General features: G+C 40.0%; 1 protein-coding gene across 7 annotated transcripts in view; it reads right to left on the reverse strand.

Moving 5' to 3' along the window:
- The window catches only part of PALLD (palladin, cytoskeletal associated protein), a 567705-nt gene extending 565682 nt beyond the window's left edge, over positions 1–2023 (reverse strand). For all 7 annotated transcript variants that reach the window (XM_058192526.1, XM_058192524.1, XM_058192521.1 and 4 more), the window contains exon 1: positions 1882–2023. The gene's annotated coding sequence lies outside the window, so the exon portion shown is untranslated. The remainder of the gene's footprint in view (positions 1–1881) is intronic.
- Positions 2024–17296: the final 15273 nt, after the last annotated feature.

Here is a 17296-nt window from a genome sequence, read left to right on the forward strand (position 1 = left end):
GTTTTGATTAGAATGAAAATGTGAAACTGCTCTCTTTTTCCCTCCATTTTGGGCAGTGTGAGACTTTTTTCCCTAGAATTGAAAGCAAGGAACTAGCTCTCCAATTATTGCAATTATTAACTGTGGAATAAAGCAAAAGCTTTGTCTGTTTCACATTGAACTGAGGGACTGGCAGAGACTGCATCATTTTTTCACTGACTTTCTTCTTCCAAGCTTTTCACAATCAAAGACTTTTCTAGTGAGAAAGTGGTAAGGAGTTTTGGCAATCATATCAGTTCCTTCCAGGTTCTCTGTTGAGTTGTGGAAAGCTGTCAGGGAATGTTAGAAAATATAGATCACATGATCATGCCTGACCATGGCAATGTTGAACAGCAGCAGTGTAGCAGGGTTGAAGCAATTTCATTATCTTGGGACTAATGGGTCCTGGCATTCTGAAAGATAACCTGTTTGAGGTACCTTTGTTGACAAAGTTTTGCCCTAGGATTCAAGGTTTTACCCAATTGAAGGTTACAAAATATCAAACAGACACTAGAATTTTAGTAGTACATTGTTTATAATTTTTTCCTTACTAATTTTGTGCATTTTTCAGACTTTATTAAACCCCTTGGTTAATATTTTGCAAACATTATTTTGTCATCACTGTGAGAAACAACTTAAATCTGAGAAAGTCTACTGTACGTAATCAATGGACATTCTCTTTATGAATATCTGTTCCTTCAAACAAAGCAGAAAATACAGGAATGGGGAAGTGTATTTCAATCTCATAGAAATCCCTTTGCATCTCTGTAGAAATCTATTGTTTAGTAAAAGATAACAGGCAAAAGTATATCTTAAGCGATTTTTAAATAGTTCATTCAATAATTCCAGTAAAAGAGAAAAGGCTGAGTTCAAAGTCACCCTTGTCAATTTATTCACAGCTGCTTAGACAGAGACATCTTGCAACTATTGAAGCCCGTAAGTAGAAACTAGATAATTTTTAATAATGGAAGAAGGTATTTACCATTCAAGGGTTACAATTGTTCCATTACTTTTTAGGTCTGGCTAGCAGTTTGTGTGTTATAGTTTATTCATTTAGTAACAATCCAATAAATCTGTTTTGAATTCAAATCCCTCTATTCACTGTGTTTTTGCTGAACTGGGGAGGAACCAAGATACAGAGAACTGCAATACAGGCGATCTAGATTTCTTTTGCCAGAGTTCTGATTATTTAAATGATAGCTAATCTACTTAAAATAACACTTGAACCCTCTCAAATAGCAGACATGATCATAATTAGAACTAGTCTATGAGTTATTTCTAGACCTCTCTGATTAGACACCAGCATATTTATAAATATGCTCATATTACTAAGAAATTTAATGATGATGGTAAAACAATGTATTGAATATACACACAAGCTGTTCAATATATTGTTTTACCATCTCTCTCTCTCTCTCTTTCTCTTTCACTCTCACACACTTTTTTCTCAATTTTTCTAATATTATTAAATGTGCAAACAATATTTTGGCAGTAATACTTATTTGTCAAAGAAACCTCAAACAATATCCTGAGAGAAACCATGAATTCTACATAAACAACTTCAGATATGTTAAGAGAATATTGATATCCCGTGAAAATAAAGTGGAAAATAAATATTCTGAGCACAAGTAAATACTTGGGTAAGACTATTTTTGGGGATAATTAAGAAAGAGGAATAAAATAGACAAAAGTAGAAGTACTCCATTAATAAAAGTCTTTAACAATAAAAATAAATCTATTAAAAAGAAGGATACTAATCAGTAGGAGCTTTTAAAAATGGCAAAATATGAAATAATATTTCTCAATGCTTAAATAAATATAATTAAATATATTCAATGAAGAATCAAAATAGATCATACAAACCCTTCAAATCTTCAGGACAAATAGTGAAGAATTTCATGTAGGATAATGGAACTCTTCAATCTTTTTTCTAAGAAAATAGGAAGTTTGAGCTGCTTTAACTATTCTTTCAAGAAAGCTTGGTTCATGGCAAGTGTTGAGCTAATCATGGCCCCGGAGTTACATCTGTCTTCTCTGACTATGTAATTCCTGTCCCTCTCATCTATATTTGGCAACTGAACTCATGTTTCAGTGAACTGCCACTATCTGGGATTTCAGCATAATAGACTTGAGTCTAGAAGAACGAACAACTTCTATATGTTTCAAACTTAAACATTCAAAAAAACTTGAACTGATTACAACATATTGCCATATTTTTGCTGATAACCATATTCTTATTTACAATTAAAGAATTTTAAAATGTGACACAACTAGAGCAATCTGTAGGAAATGTTTTGGGTAGTTCTGGTATTAGAAAATAATTCATCCTTCATGCTTCTTTACCAACATGTCTTTTTGGAAAACACAAGAACGAAATAATATTAGCCTTGTATGCATTTTTATTCTAAACAATCTTTTACATCTGTAGTTTATATTGTGTTAACACTCTTGCAATAAAAATGACTTAATAAATCTTAATTTATGATATCAGAGAGTGCATAGTAGATTAATGCATGAAACTGACTATGCCTGTAAATGTCTTTCAACATTTTCATAGCTGTATCCCTTCTTTAACACTAATGTACACCATATGACTTCATTTTAATTTCTGAATCTCTAGTCCCATAGAAATATGAGAAAAAGTCCCATACTGGAATTTATTTTTAAAAAATGTATTTTTAACATATTCCTTTTGCATTTTCCTCTCTTTTTAGTGTAAGTTTTTATTAAAGATTATATTAAACAAGTAAACAAATTACAATAAAACAACTAAAACAAATATAAAACCTAATACAAAAATATATTTTAAAAAAGAAAATATATTTATAAAGTGCAAAACCACCACCCCAATAAAAGAAAAGAAAAAAACCTTTCCCCTTCATACCCAATAAGTATATTCAACACTAAAACTTACCACTATCTCTTAAAATGCAACCAAACACTTCTTCATTATATACCTCACCTATCCATACCTTTCTATGATTTCTAAATCTTCAGTTCTCTTTATTAATTGGCAAAGATGCAAAAGAAGTAGCAAAAAAAACCTGATAAACTAATTCGTCTCTTAGGGTGGAAGAGAGTTATGACCACAATTCGGATTGAAATCTCAGTCACTGAGCAAAGTGATCGTTAAACAAGATGCCCACATAATGCCAGGGCATTACGGAGACCTGGCTGGGCACGGAGGGGAGGGTTCCCCTCACTGAGATGTGCCCGCCGGGTTTCCGTCAGCCGAGGGCCATCAGCCGAGGGCCCAGAGTAGGGGTGGGGGGGTAGCGGTTGTTATTAACGAGAGTCTAGATCCGAGGGAGGTCGCTGTCCCTCAGATAGCCGGTTGTGAAACCCTCTTCGTGAGGTGGGGCCGGGGGGTGCAGGTGGGCTTGCTGATCACGTACCTGGCTCCTTGCTACGTGACGGCAGCCCTGCCCGAGCTGCTGGAGATGATAGCCAGGACGGCGATTGAGACCCCCAGACTTATGGTCATGGGGGATTTCAACTTGCCGTCGGCGGGCGATTCGTCAATGGTAGCTCGGGAGTTCATGGCTTCCATGACAGCCTTGGACCTGACCCAGGTAGTTGCGGTCCCCACCCACATTAGGGGTAACACACTGGACTTGATTTTCGTTTCGGGACAGTGGCTAAATGATCTGGAGTTAGGGGAATTAATATCTCAACCCTTGTCATGGTCAGATCATTTACTCCTTCAACTAGACTTTCCGACCACTACACCTCACCGCAGGGAGACGGAACCGGTTCAATGGTTCCGTCCCAGGCGCCTGATGGGCCCCGAGAGGTTTCTGACGGAGCTTGGGCCATTTCCGAGGGAGTTAGCCCACGGCTCGGCTGAGGAGCTGGCGGCTGCCTGGGATGAGGCGGCCGCTGGCGCCTTAGACCGCGTCGTGCCTTTGCGGCTTCTGACCCGGCGACGAACTTGACCAGCTCCTTGGTATAACGAGGAGCTGAGAGAGATGAAGCGCCGGAAAAGAAGCCTAGAGAGCACCTGGAGGTCCAGCCGCTCCGAACCTGACCGAACACTAGTAAGGTCATATATTCAGACCTACCTAGTGGCGATCAGGGCGGCGAAACATAACTATTTCTCCGCACTCATCGCATCGGCAGATAATCGCCCAGCCACCCTGTTTAGGGTGACCTGCTCCCTGCTCACGCAGGAGGCTCGGGAGGACCCCTTACAGGGACGCGCTGAGGATTTTGTTCAGTATCTGTCTGATAAAATCGCTCAGATTCGGGACGGCTTGGACACTGATTGGATAGATTCAGGTGGGATGGCGGAGACAAGTCTTGAGAATGTTATCTGGGCTGAGTTCGATCCTGTGACTCCTGAGGACATGGACAGGTTGTTGGGTAGGTTGAACTCCACCACATGTTTATTGGACCCGTGTCCCTCCTGGATGGTGCTGGCCACTCGGGAGGTTACACGAGGCTGGCTCCAGGAAGTTACCAACGCTTCTTTGTTGGAGGGTGTCTTCCCCGCCGCTTTGAAAGAGGCGGTGGTGAGGCCCCTCCTCAAGAAGCCCTCCCTGGACCCGGCTGTTTTAGCGAACTATCGTCCAGTCTCCAACCTTCGCTTTTTAGCCTTTTTAGCGAAGGTTGTTGAGAGTGTGGTGGCGAATCAGCTTCCTCAACACCTGGAGGAAACTGTCTATCTGGACCCGTTCCAGTCCGGTTTCAGACCCGGTTACAGCACCGAGACGGCTTTGATGGATGACCTTTGGTGGATGACCTCTGGAGAGCCCAGGACAGGCGTTGTTCCTCTGTCCTGGTTCTACTAGATCTCTCGGTGGCTTTTGATACCATCGACCATGGTATCCTGCTGCGACGGTTGGGGGGATTGGGGGTGGGAGGCACCGTTTATCGGTGGTTCTCCTCCTATCTCTCTGACCGTTCGCAGACGGTGTTGGCAGGGGGGCAGAGGTCGACCCCTAGGCGCCTCACTTGTGGGGTGCCTCAGGGGTCTGTTCTCTCGCCTCTCCTGTTCAACATCTATATGAAGCCGCTGGGTGAGGTTATCCGTGGTTTCGGGGTGGATTATCATCTGTACGCTGATGATACTCAGCTGTACATTTCCACCCCGAACCACCCCAATGAAGCCATTGAGGTGATGGGCCAGTGTCTTGAGGCCGTGCGGGTCTGGATGGGGAGGAACAGGCTCCGACTCAACCCTTCCAAGACAGAGTGGCTGTGGGTGCCGGCGTCCCGGTACAGTCAGCTTACACCATTGCTGACTGTGGGGGAGGAAGTACTGACCCCCAGGGAGGGAGTGCGCAACTTAGGCGTTCTCCTGGACGATCGGCTGTCCTTAGAGGATCATTTGACAGCCGTCGCCAGGGGAGCTTTTTATCAGGTCCACCTGATTCGCCAGTTGTGCCCCTTCCTTGACCGGGACACCTTACGCACGGTCACTCACGCCCTGTCGTGTCCCACTCCTCCGCTGACGGCCGGGTCAGGGAAATCAGGCTTGCCTCTGCAGCTCTGCCCAAAGTCCTAGCAAAGTCCTCAGAGCAGGCAGGAGACCAGAAAGTGACTTCAGCAAGATAAGTTCGACTTTGCCTGACTCAGAGACTTCCAGAAAGCAGATCCTTTATATAGGCCATGGGGTGTGGCTCCATGACTCAGCACTCATTAAGGCCTGCCCCTCCCTTCCTTCTGTTGCCTCCGCCTATCCAGTCTTCTGATGCGAAGGTCACTCCAATCAGCAGCTGTTGGAAATAAACTTTCCTCAGGCTCACATGCTGTGGAGGAGGGGGAGGGGTCTAGCTGCTCCGTTTGCCTGGGCATGGAGCCAGGGCTGGGGCCGGGGGGTGCTCCCTCCTCTGCAGCCTGCTTGGGCATGGAGCCAGGGCTGGGACCGGGAGGTGCCCCCTCCTCTTCAGCTTGTCTGGGCATGGAGCCAGGACTGGGGCCGGGAGGCATACATTCCTCCGTGTTCGGGAGCAGATAAGAAGGCCCCGGCTGCTGTGAGAGCGGGCAAGACACAACACGCCCTCGTCACTTCCCGCCTGGACTATTGCAATGCTCTCTACATGGGGCTCCCCTTGAAGAGCACCCGGAGGCTCCAGTTAGTCCAGAACGCGGCCGCGCGGGTGATAGAGGGAGCACCGCGCTGCTCCCATATAACACCTATCCTGCACGGCCTACACTGGCTACCAGTAGTCTTCCGGGTGCAATTCAAGGTTTTGGTTACCACCTTTAAAGCGCTCCATGGCTTAGGACCGGGATACCTTCGAGACTGCCTTCTGCCGTCGATTGCCTCCCAACGACCTGTGCGCTCCCACAGAGTGGGCCTCCTCAGGGTGCCGTCGACTAAACAATGTAGGTTGGCGACCCCCAGGGAGAGGGCCTTCTCTGTGGCGGCACCAGCCCTGTGGAACGAGCTTCCTCCGGGATTACGACAACTCCCCGACCTCCAGACCTTCAGACGGGAACTGAAAACTTTATTGTTCCAGCGTGCGGGACTAGCCTAAGAATAAAATGTTTTAGTTAAATTTTAATGGGGGTTTTACCGGTTTTTACTGTTTTAGTGATCAGGCCATGATAATATTTAGTTTTAACTGGGTTTTAATGCTTATTTATTATATCGTTTTTAATATACCTGTGAACCGCCCTGAGTCCTACGGGAGATGGTGCGGTATATAAGTTTGATAAATAAATAAATAAATAAATAAGTAAATAGCTTCACTCAGTGACCACAATCCTATTACTGCCAGTTGGAGTTGTTATGACCAGAATGAATGTACCACCCCAAGCATGAGGCCACCAAAAGTCACTGACAAACATAATTAGTGCTGCCTTTGTACTATAATCTGGTCTGAAACCTGTCTGCAAGAGTCCAGATAATCCACTTCCTCCAGATTGCTATATATTCTTAATGAATTTGAACTATTTGAATTTGAAATTGCTTCCAAAAGAGAAGATAATCAGAAGTAAATATACAGAATGCTTTAACATCATGTACGTGACTAATGGCATTTTATATTCAGAAGAAATTTCTATTCAGTTCAGAAGGGCTTACAAATCCATTAATACGTGGAGGCAAATTTGAAGCCTTAATATTAAGAAATAATACAATTGTAGCACTATCAAGCTTGCACTATCTACAAATAATATCTTTTTATTAAGAATTATATTAAACAAGTAAAACAAATTACATTAAACAACTAAAACAAATATAAAACCTAATACAAAAATACATTTAAAAAGGAAAATATATTTATAAAGTGCAGAACCCCCTTAACTAATCTGCTTATCTGTCTTTTTATCAGATAAATTTCATTCTTCTGAATGGGTTTCATTGAAGACTTCACAACGAGCTGGGCAATGAGCAATTTATGATGTTGGACAATGTTTTATATGGGATGTACATTATGTGGAATGTAACATGAGTAGATTTCAATGAAAACCTGAAGAAGTATGGAATCAGAATGTATTTCTTTAATAATCCCATATCCCTGATACTTAAAAAGCAAAATGCAGCAGGACTTAGATATTATGTTCTAAAGCACAAACTAATTTGAAAAATGGGATTTTTTAAACCAATTAAATCCAAAGAATGTCCTGGCCAAGGGGCTGACAGTGATACTATGGAAGTCTGTCATAGCTAAATAGTGTTAAGATAATAGGGTGACTCTTGGATTTTTCGTTAGTCACAGTTTTTTCTAAGTAAATACCATAAATTCTAGCATTTCAATGAGATCTCATCTTCAAAAGTTTTTAAACAATATAACCAGATCAGAAAATCTAGCTTTATACTTGGGTCAATGAAAACACTTTACTGAAACACCTTACTGAATCATATATACTATAGCATACTGCATAAAAACATTCTATATTAGATTTTCCTTTGAAGTGATTAAGTTGCTAGTTCTCCTCCTTGCAACCTACCTAATGTCTATAAAATGAACATAGCAAAAGGAAATGGTGTAGCACATTGCTGTTTTGTTAAGGATGGGTGTCAAGCAGGGGTGTCAAACTCAAAAGCCCATGGGCTGGATTTAGCCCGCAGAGTCCATAGATCTGGCCCATGGGGCCACCCTGGAAACAGCGAAGGACTGGCCCACAGAACCTCTTCCAGTGACAACAGAGATCAGGAGGGACGCATGTGGTCTCCTGACCTCCATTTTCAGCTGCAATGGCCTCCTGCAATCCTCTGCCAGCAAAAACGGAGCTTGGAGGGTGGCATGTGGCCCTCTTGAGCTCAGTTTTCGCTGGCAGAGTGCTCGGGCCACCACAGGCACCCCTGGCACGAGTGATGTTGAGCTGGCTGCACCCACCCTGGCCATGCCTCTCCCACCCCCCCCCAAGTCAAACACAATCCTGATGTGGCCCTCAATGAAAGGGCGGTGGTGTAGAGCAATTATTGTATATTGTCTATTTTTTCCAGTAGTACCCAGGAATGTATTATATGGAATGCTTTAACATATGACAATTTCCATGTCAGGATGAACTTAAAAACAACAGTTGTCTTTTCCCACTCCGTATTATTCAAACTGCTTATATATGACTCTCAGGATTAGTCAAAAATCTAAAACTTTACAAGCCGGGGAGCACATTTGGAATTTCAAAAACAAGTCATGGATATTCTTATAAAATTGCTACTTTGATGGACACGATCAATTTCAAAACGTCCATTTGCCAAAAAGCCATGTTATGGGTGAATTTCATCATTCCTTTCTATTCCTATAAGGGGACCTTTACCACTGAGTTTATCTCTGACCCGTTTCTCTCTGCTTTCCTGCAGTGCTATGCAGCCATCCTTGGGTGTCAAAAAAATATAGATCAGCATGAAATTGGTTAGTTAGACTGGAAGATTTATTAAGGCAGATTTTCCTTAATAAAGGGGAGCAAGGAAAACATAATGAGATACAGTAACAATCAAACAGAACACATTGCAAAGAAAAAACAATAAACAATTATTTTTTATCCTGCTACCTACTTGAATAGAACCTTGGCCTTCAAAGAACAAACTGAATTTGTTACAGACAGGAGGATCTGAGAGAACATTACTATATTCTTGAATTGTTTTTAATAACTCTAAGCTTGTATTACCAAAGTCACCTGGTTCCAGCTAGATGGGTTGTGAAAAATGTGTTTAAAATAGATCATTTATTTATCATATTTATCATACATGATAAACTTCTCCTAAAACTAAAATCCTACGGCATCTCAGGACCCCTCCACAATTGGATAACAGCTTTCCTGTCAAACAGACAACAAGTGGTCAAAATTGGCAGTGCTCTATCAAATCCTGTTCCTGTCAATAGCGGCGTTCCCCAAGGCAGCGTTCTTGGACCAACACTCTTCATATTATACATTAATGATCTCTGTGACCATATTATAAGTAATTGTGTTCTCTTTACTGACGATGTCAAACTATTCAACACCACCAACAATACGGTTACCCTTCAAAAAGACCTTGACTTTGTGTCAGAATGGTCAAAAACTTGGCAACTCCAAATCTCAACCAGCAAATGCTCAGTCTTACACATTGAAAAAAAGAATCTAAACACTAAGTACAAGCTCGATGGACATTACCTTACAGATGACCCCCACCCTGTTAAAGACCTTGGAGTTTTCATATCCAATGATCTAAGTGCCAAAGCCCACTGCAGCTACATCGCAAAAAAGGCTTTAAGAGTTGTAAAACTAATCTTGCATAGCTTCTTCTCCAGAAACACTACACTACTAACCAGAGCATATAAAACATTTGCTAGACCAATTCTTGAATAGAGCTCACCTATCTGGAACCCATACCACATTTCAGACATCAATACAATTGAACGTGTCCAGAAATATTTTACAAGAAGAGTTCTCCTCTCCTCCGAATACAACAAAATATCTTATGCCACCAGACTTGAAATCCTGGGTTTAGAAAACTTAGAACTACGCCGCCTTCGACATGACTTGAGTTTAACTCATAGAATCATCTATTGCAATGTCCTTTCTGTTGAAGACTACTTCAGCTGCAATTGCAACAATACACGAGCATACAATAGATTTAAGCTTAATGTTAACCGCTCCAATCTTGATTGCAGAAAATATGACTTCAGTAAGAGTTGTTAATACTTGGAATACACTACCTGACTCTGTGGTCTCTTCCCAAAATCCCCAAAGCTTTAACCAAAAACTGTCTACTATTGACCTCATCCCATTCCTAAGAGGTCTGTAAGGGACGTGCATAAGAGCACAAGGGTGCCTACTGTTCCTGTCCTATTGTTTCCTTTCATTATATCCAATTAATATAGTTATTACATACTTATATATATGCTTATATATTGTATAGTTATTTCATGCTTATGCTTATATATACTGTTGTGATAAAATAAATAAATAAAATAAAATAAATTTAATCAGCCTGTAGCCAAGGGATATGACATGGGAATCAAGACTATTCCATAAGGCTATTGAAAGGCAAGGTCCTTATCTTTTTCTTGTAATGGTCATTATATAAAATTAATTTTTAAATTTAATTAGGCTTCTTTCATTTTTCATCTTCCTCCTTATTCTATTCTTATTTGTTGATATGCATTTTAGACTCTAAGCATGTAAAGCAGGGACTGTCTTTTATTGAATAAAGGTAAAGGTAAAGGTTCCCCTCGCACATACGTGCTAGTCGTTGCAGACTCTAGGGGGCGGTGCTAATCTCCGTTTCAAAGCCGAAGAGCCAGCGCTGTCCGAAGATGTCTCCGTGGTCATGTGGCCGGCATGACTCAACGCCAAAGGCACACGGAACGCTGTTACCTTCCCACCAAAGGTGGTCCCTATTTTTTCTACTTGCTTTTTTACGTGCTTTCAAAACTGCTAGGTTGGCAGAAGCTGGGACAAGTAATGGGAGCTCACCCTGTTACACGGCAGCACTAGGGATTCGAACCGCTGAGCTGCCGACCTTTTGATCGACAAGCTCAACATCCTAGCCCCTGAGCTACCGCGTCCCTTCTTTTATTGAATAGATAAAAGCTATTCTTTGCCTGAAGGATAAAATAGCAAAGGTTAAAATTAAAAAACAAAATTCAAGCAAATGACTTCTTTTTTAGACTTCTTTACTTGACAGTAGGTGGAGAACTACTGAGTTATAAAAGAGTGCACAAGTTTGTCACAGCAGAAAATATGCATGTAATGTACATAATGCACAAGGTAGATTATAGATTAATTTCACACATACATTTCTTACAAAACAATTACTTGCACGTATTATTCCTGTTTTTATCTTTCCATTTTTAGCAGATATATTAAGCAGAAATATAAATATTGCTGGGTAACTTTGTAATCTATTGTTTTAGAGATTTTGATATCTATGTATTGTTTGCATTTAGAAATCAGTTAAGCATGGGTCTTAATCTTAATATATTAACACAATCAACAGTGTATATATTTTTTCATACTATTGTCTTTTACTCCTACTCCTATGCATCTCGTTGAAATCTAAAAATAAAATTTGTGTGTACAATCTAGTTATTTTTTAAAATTTGGTTCAATTAATCTAATGCCATTAAATGTGCTGTCAATGATAAAAGTTATATTTTTCCTACCTCATTAAATCATGAGTTTTCATCAAAGGACCAACAAACTATTTCAGGTTATTAACAAGTAGTCCTCGACTTATGACCACAATTGAGCACAAAATTTCTATTATGTGAGACATTTGTTAAATGAATTTTGTCCCTTTTTCCGACCAGTTGTTAAGTGGACCACTGCTTTTGACTAGTAACATGGTTGTTAAGTGAATTTGGCTTTCCCATTAACTGCTTGTCAGAAAGTTACAAAAGGTGGTCACATGGCCCCAGGACACTGCAACCATCCTAAATAGGAATCAATTGCCAAGCGTCTGAACTTTGATCAGATGACCATGGGGAAGATGCAATGATCATGTGAAAAATGGTCATAAGTCACTTTTTTCAGAGCTGTTGTAACTTTGAACAGTCACTAAATGAATTGTTGTAAGTTGAGGACTACCTCTACTTTGAAGGAATAAAAGCCATTTAATAGCTGTACGTTGATGACAGAAACATTGCTGCTAAACGAAAGGAAATTTCAATCCAAGATAAAACAAAAGAACAAGTGCAATAGGGATTTCCCAAAAATGTGTAATATTTAATGGACTGTTAAATCAAATGAAGAAAGAGAAATTGGCACAACCCAGGGAAGTGAACAGGAGAGTATGTGTGAAGCAGAGGCTCAAGACTATTTTGGGAGCAGAATTTCCAGAGCTGGAAAGTCTTCAATCTTTTTTTCTTCATTGTCCCCTTTGATTGGCCAAGAGACAGGTGCTCCAGAAGGTGATGACATGAGTATTCCAGGCTTCCTACTATAAACTATATTACATCTGTGTTGCCTGCGTACTTACCACAGTAAGCTTGTTCAATCAATTCAGTTACAGGAGTTCTTATGAGACAAATAACCATTACGTAACCTTTGGATTTATAGCATGCTACACTACAATTGATTTGTTTTTAGTCTTCGTGTATGATGTTACTCAAGACATAAAAATAGATTCCTTTTACTTTTTTTAATTGGTTATATCTAATTTGGCCAGTGAAGTTAGAAATAGTCGTTTTACGCTAATCAGCCGCAATGTAGTTTGCTTTTTCTTTTTAGGGACTAAGTTTATCCTCCTCTACAAATTCTCACTTTATTACTTTTCCTGGCTTCCTGGCAAAACAAATTATTTTCTTGTTCATATACTATACAAGGAACACATTTTCTTCCTCCACCTTTTTTCTTTCCCCCATAGGATGGGCAATGTTATGGTATGAAATTGCTGTATTACAGGGATTGGCATTATGGACAAACATTTTTTATGATGGTAGATAGCTATTGAAAAGCAATATGAACAACCAGTTAAAAAAATGTGGCTAAATTCTGAAAGATATTCCTTTTTTCATACCATGTTTCCCTGAAAATACAACCTACCCAAAAAACAAGCCCTAGCCCAATTTTCAGGCCTGCACTAAATATAAGCCCTACCCCCCAAAATAAGCCCTAGGTAAGCCTCACCCACCATCTGGTTGTACAAGATAGGGTGAGATGCAAGCTAGGGTAGGGGTGAAGGGGTGAAGCTGTCCCATATGCCCCGCACTTGCTTACCTTAGGATTGCCGGAGCCAGTTCTTCCACATCCTGACACGTGTTGCACCACTGCCTGACTTCTGTGGTCTCTTGTGGATGGATGCCACATGGTGCATTGCATTGGTGCTGCTACTCATGGCAGGCTCTATGGCTCATTGTGCCAGTACCGCTGCTCATGGCATGAGGCTGCATGGCGCATTACACTGGTGCAACGGCTCGTGGCAGGATGCTGCAAGGCTCATCCTGCCAGTGCTGCTGCTGACAGCAGGACCCCACATAGTACGTTGCACTGGTGCCACTGATCATGGCAGGAAGTCTCCTGACTTCCGGTTGGCTCCGCTTCATTGATGGCGGTCTTTTTCAGACCGCTAACCCTGTGAGTCCGTAGAGCCATCAGGACAGTGCAAATCAGCTGTGCGGCGGCTTGAAAATCTCTCCCTCAGGCAAAGAGGGAGAGATGAGCATTCGGGCTAAAGTTGAAAAATTTCTGGAGGCTTGAGGGAAGTGCTCCTTCCAAAGCCTGAGAGAAGCTCCGGACCCGGTAGACATCTGCCTTTTGGCAGGAAAAAAAATGTAGCATCCAATCTCCGTGACAGAAATGGATTTGTGATGGATTGTAACAAAGATAGAGCAGAAACTGGAGTTCTAGCATTTGTTTGCAAGAAGACTGTAAGCCCCTAATAGAGGACACATTTGTTGCAAAGTTAGAAGAAAGCAAATGGTGTTTTGTGGAATGCAAGCAAATAGTGATTTGTGTATTGGAAATGAAAGTTAACGAAATGCTTATTAACAGCCAGCATGGAACCAGAAGGTATACGAGAAGATTCTGATTAAATGGAAGAAATGAGAATGTTATGATTTATATTTTTTCTTCTTTTTTTGGAATTATAGTGATTTAGAAGAAAAGCCTTTTGAATCTTCCCTTTTTAACTCTTTTTTGTCCTTTTTTTTTCTTTTTTGCTATTGGGTAGGTTATATATTTTAAAAATGACTTTCAAGCAAATAATACCAAAAGCTACTAAAAACTTTGAAATTTCTTCAGTTCAGATACGAAAATTAAAAGAAGATATTAAAGAGGAATTAAGGAATTTTTTACAGGAGTTTCTGGAGGCTCATTTTTCAGAAATAGATAAAAAAATTGATGAAATGGAGAAGGAGATGTTGGATTTTAAGGAAGTGGTGGAAGAACAGAAGAGGGAAATGAAAATGGTAAAGGATGCAATTTCGCAAATATTAAGCTCTTATATTCAGATGGAGGATAGTCTGGAAGAACTTAATAAAGTTAATTTAGAGTTGCAAAGGAAAATAGAGGAAATTCAAAAGGATCAAAACAACTGGAATCTAGATAATAAGATAGAAGATATACAGGTTAAAGTAGATAGGGCAGATGAAGAAGGAGTAATATTACAATATAGATTAATGGAATATGCTATAAGGGTGAGGGGGTTGAAGGAAGGTAGGAAGGAAAATTTAAAAGAGATTTTTACGCAAGCTTTTGCTCAGATAAAGGGTGTGGAACCAGAAGACTTTGAGATTAATATTGAAAGAATTTATCGTGTTAATTCTTGGTGGGCAAGACAAAATAGATTACCGAGGGATGTGGTTATTTATTTTACAACTAAAAAGGTTAGGTATGGTATTCTGCAAGCCTTTTATAAAAATAAATTTCAAATAATGGGACAAGATATAAAAATGATGAAGGAAATTCCTCCTAAAATGTTAAGAAAGAGAAGAGAATTTGCTTTTTTAGTGGATGAGTTTAAGAAACATCAAATATATTTTAGATGGGAAGTTCCAATGGGTTTGTCAGTAAATTTTAAAGGTAGAAAGTATTTTCTTAATACAGTTATGAAAGCAAGAAATTTTTACACTAATGTTTTAAAGAGTGGGAATTCTTTGTTGTTAGATGCTAAGTTAACTGGTCTGGAGATGATGGAAAATAGAATAGGAGAGGGGAGGAATGTTTAAGATGTGAATATGATGATTATGGTTAATTTTTAGAATTGATTTGTTTAGGATATAAATTATAGGATTTTTTTATTTGTTATTTGTAAGGTATAAATTTATGGGATGATACTATTTAATTTTGAAGGATGGAAAGTAAAATTTATGAATTTAGATAATGTTGTGGATGTAATGATGTTAATTGTTTATTGTTGTATTTTGGATGTAATTTAAATGATTATTCGTTTTAATTGATATGTCTTGGATATAAGTTTATAGATAGCAAAAGTTATGAAGTTAAGTTGGAAATATCGTATCTGAGAGACTTCATTCGTAATGATATTTGATTGATGGAGTAATATTGGAAGATTGGACAGTAAACATTATGACAATTGAAGAAATATATAAGTGATGAAAATTTGAGCTCAAGAAGATGGACTGTAATTTAAGAAATGGACTTATGAAATTTGCAGAAATATACAAGTGGAGAAAATTTGAATTTGAGAAGATGGACTAATTTTAAAAATGGACTGTAAGAAGAAGTAATCTATGAAGGGAAGACTGTATTTGTATTGTTCTATAAGATCTTTCTTATCTTATCTGCACATTTTTTTCTTATCTTATCTGCACAGTCACTCATGCTCTTGTTACCTCTCGCCTGGACTACTGCAATGCTCTCTACATGGGGCTCCCCTTGAGGAGCACCCGGACACTTCAAGCTAGTCCAGAATGCAGCTGCGCGGGTGATAGAGGGAGCTGGTCGGAGCTCCCATATAACACCAATCCTGCGCAGACTGCACTGGCTGCCTGTGGTCTTCCGGGTGCATTTCAAGGTGTTGGTTACCACCTTTAAAGCGCTCCATGGCTTAGGACCGGGTTACTTACAGGACCGCCTACTGCCACCGTTTGCCTCCCACTGACCCGTGCGCTCTCACAGAGAGGGACTCCTTAGAGTGCTGTCAGCCAAGCAATGTCGGCTGGCGGCCCCCAGGGGAAGGGCCTTCTCTGTGGGGGCTCCTACCCTATGGAACGAGCTTCCCCCTAGACTTCACCAACTTCCAGATCTTCGGACCTTTCGCCGCGAGCTTAAGACCTATTTATTTATCCGCGCGGGACTGGCATAGAATTTTAGTTGTTTTTAGGGTTTAAAATTTTTAAATTAGGTTTTGGGATTTTAAAAGTATTTTTAGATTGGGCTAATTTAAATAAGTTTTTTAATTAATATTTTATTTTACTGTATGTGTTTGATTGTTGTTTTTTATTTTGCCTGTTCACCGCCCTGAGTCCTTCGGGAGAAGGGCGGTATAAAAATTAAATTATTATTATTATTGTTGTTGTTCTTATCTTTTCACTTTTATTGTAAGGGGATTTAAAGTTTTAGAGAGGGGTGGGAGTTTATGTATATTTAGTATATTATAGCTTATGATTGTTGGTTATAATACCTGGTATTTGCTCTGGGAAGTCCGGGGGGTGGGGGGAAGGGGGGAGGAGAGAGGGGGAGAGGGGTGGAAATGACATATGGAATGGTTATCAATGTACAGTAACGATTGATGATATGAAATTATAATTTGAAATGAGATTGGGGCTGCTCGACTGCCATTTTAGAAGGGGGAGAGAGGAGTAGAAGAGGGAAGAAAGTAGGTAGGGAAGAGGTGAGAAGGAGGTGGGGAATAAGAAGGTTAGAAAGGGTGGAAGCAGGGAGGAGTGAAGGAGGAGAGGAAGTAGTAAAGTGAAGGAGATGAAGGGGAAAGTAGTAGAAGGGGAAAGGTTGAAGAAAGGAAGTGGCAGTCGGGCAGGCCCGATTTAGTAATAAATAAAAATTAATGATCAATGATGGATAACAGATTGTACATTAATATGATGTTGGAAAATGGAAATAAAAAACTTTTTTGAAAAAAAATAATAATAATAATAATAGATCATTGGATTTAAAACAGCACTTTGTCTCTTTGGTCTTTAAAATAGTGTGGATGTGGATCCACATTTAGATTTATCTAGTTCGAGACAATCTGGTACATTCCAATATGCTAATCATTTTAAAACAATATACCATAGGCAAAATTGATACAGACGTGCGAAAGTTTAGGTATCCTGATCCAGCTGTACGATTCAATAAAATTGACACGTTGTGCACAATACAAAGGTAAACAAATATATTTCTGCAAATCTAAATGGAGGCTATTTGTATAGTTGTTTAATTAAGAAAACAGTGAACTATTATTAACTATTATCCTTCAGTGTCTTCATCCTGTTAC

The sequence above is a fragment of the Ahaetulla prasina genome, chromosome 8 (assembly GCF_028640845.1).
Source record: "Ahaetulla prasina isolate Xishuangbanna chromosome 8, ASM2864084v1, whole genome shotgun sequence".
In the NCBI taxonomy this organism is placed as follows: Eukaryota; Metazoa; Chordata; class Lepidosauria; order Squamata; family Colubridae; genus Ahaetulla; species Ahaetulla prasina.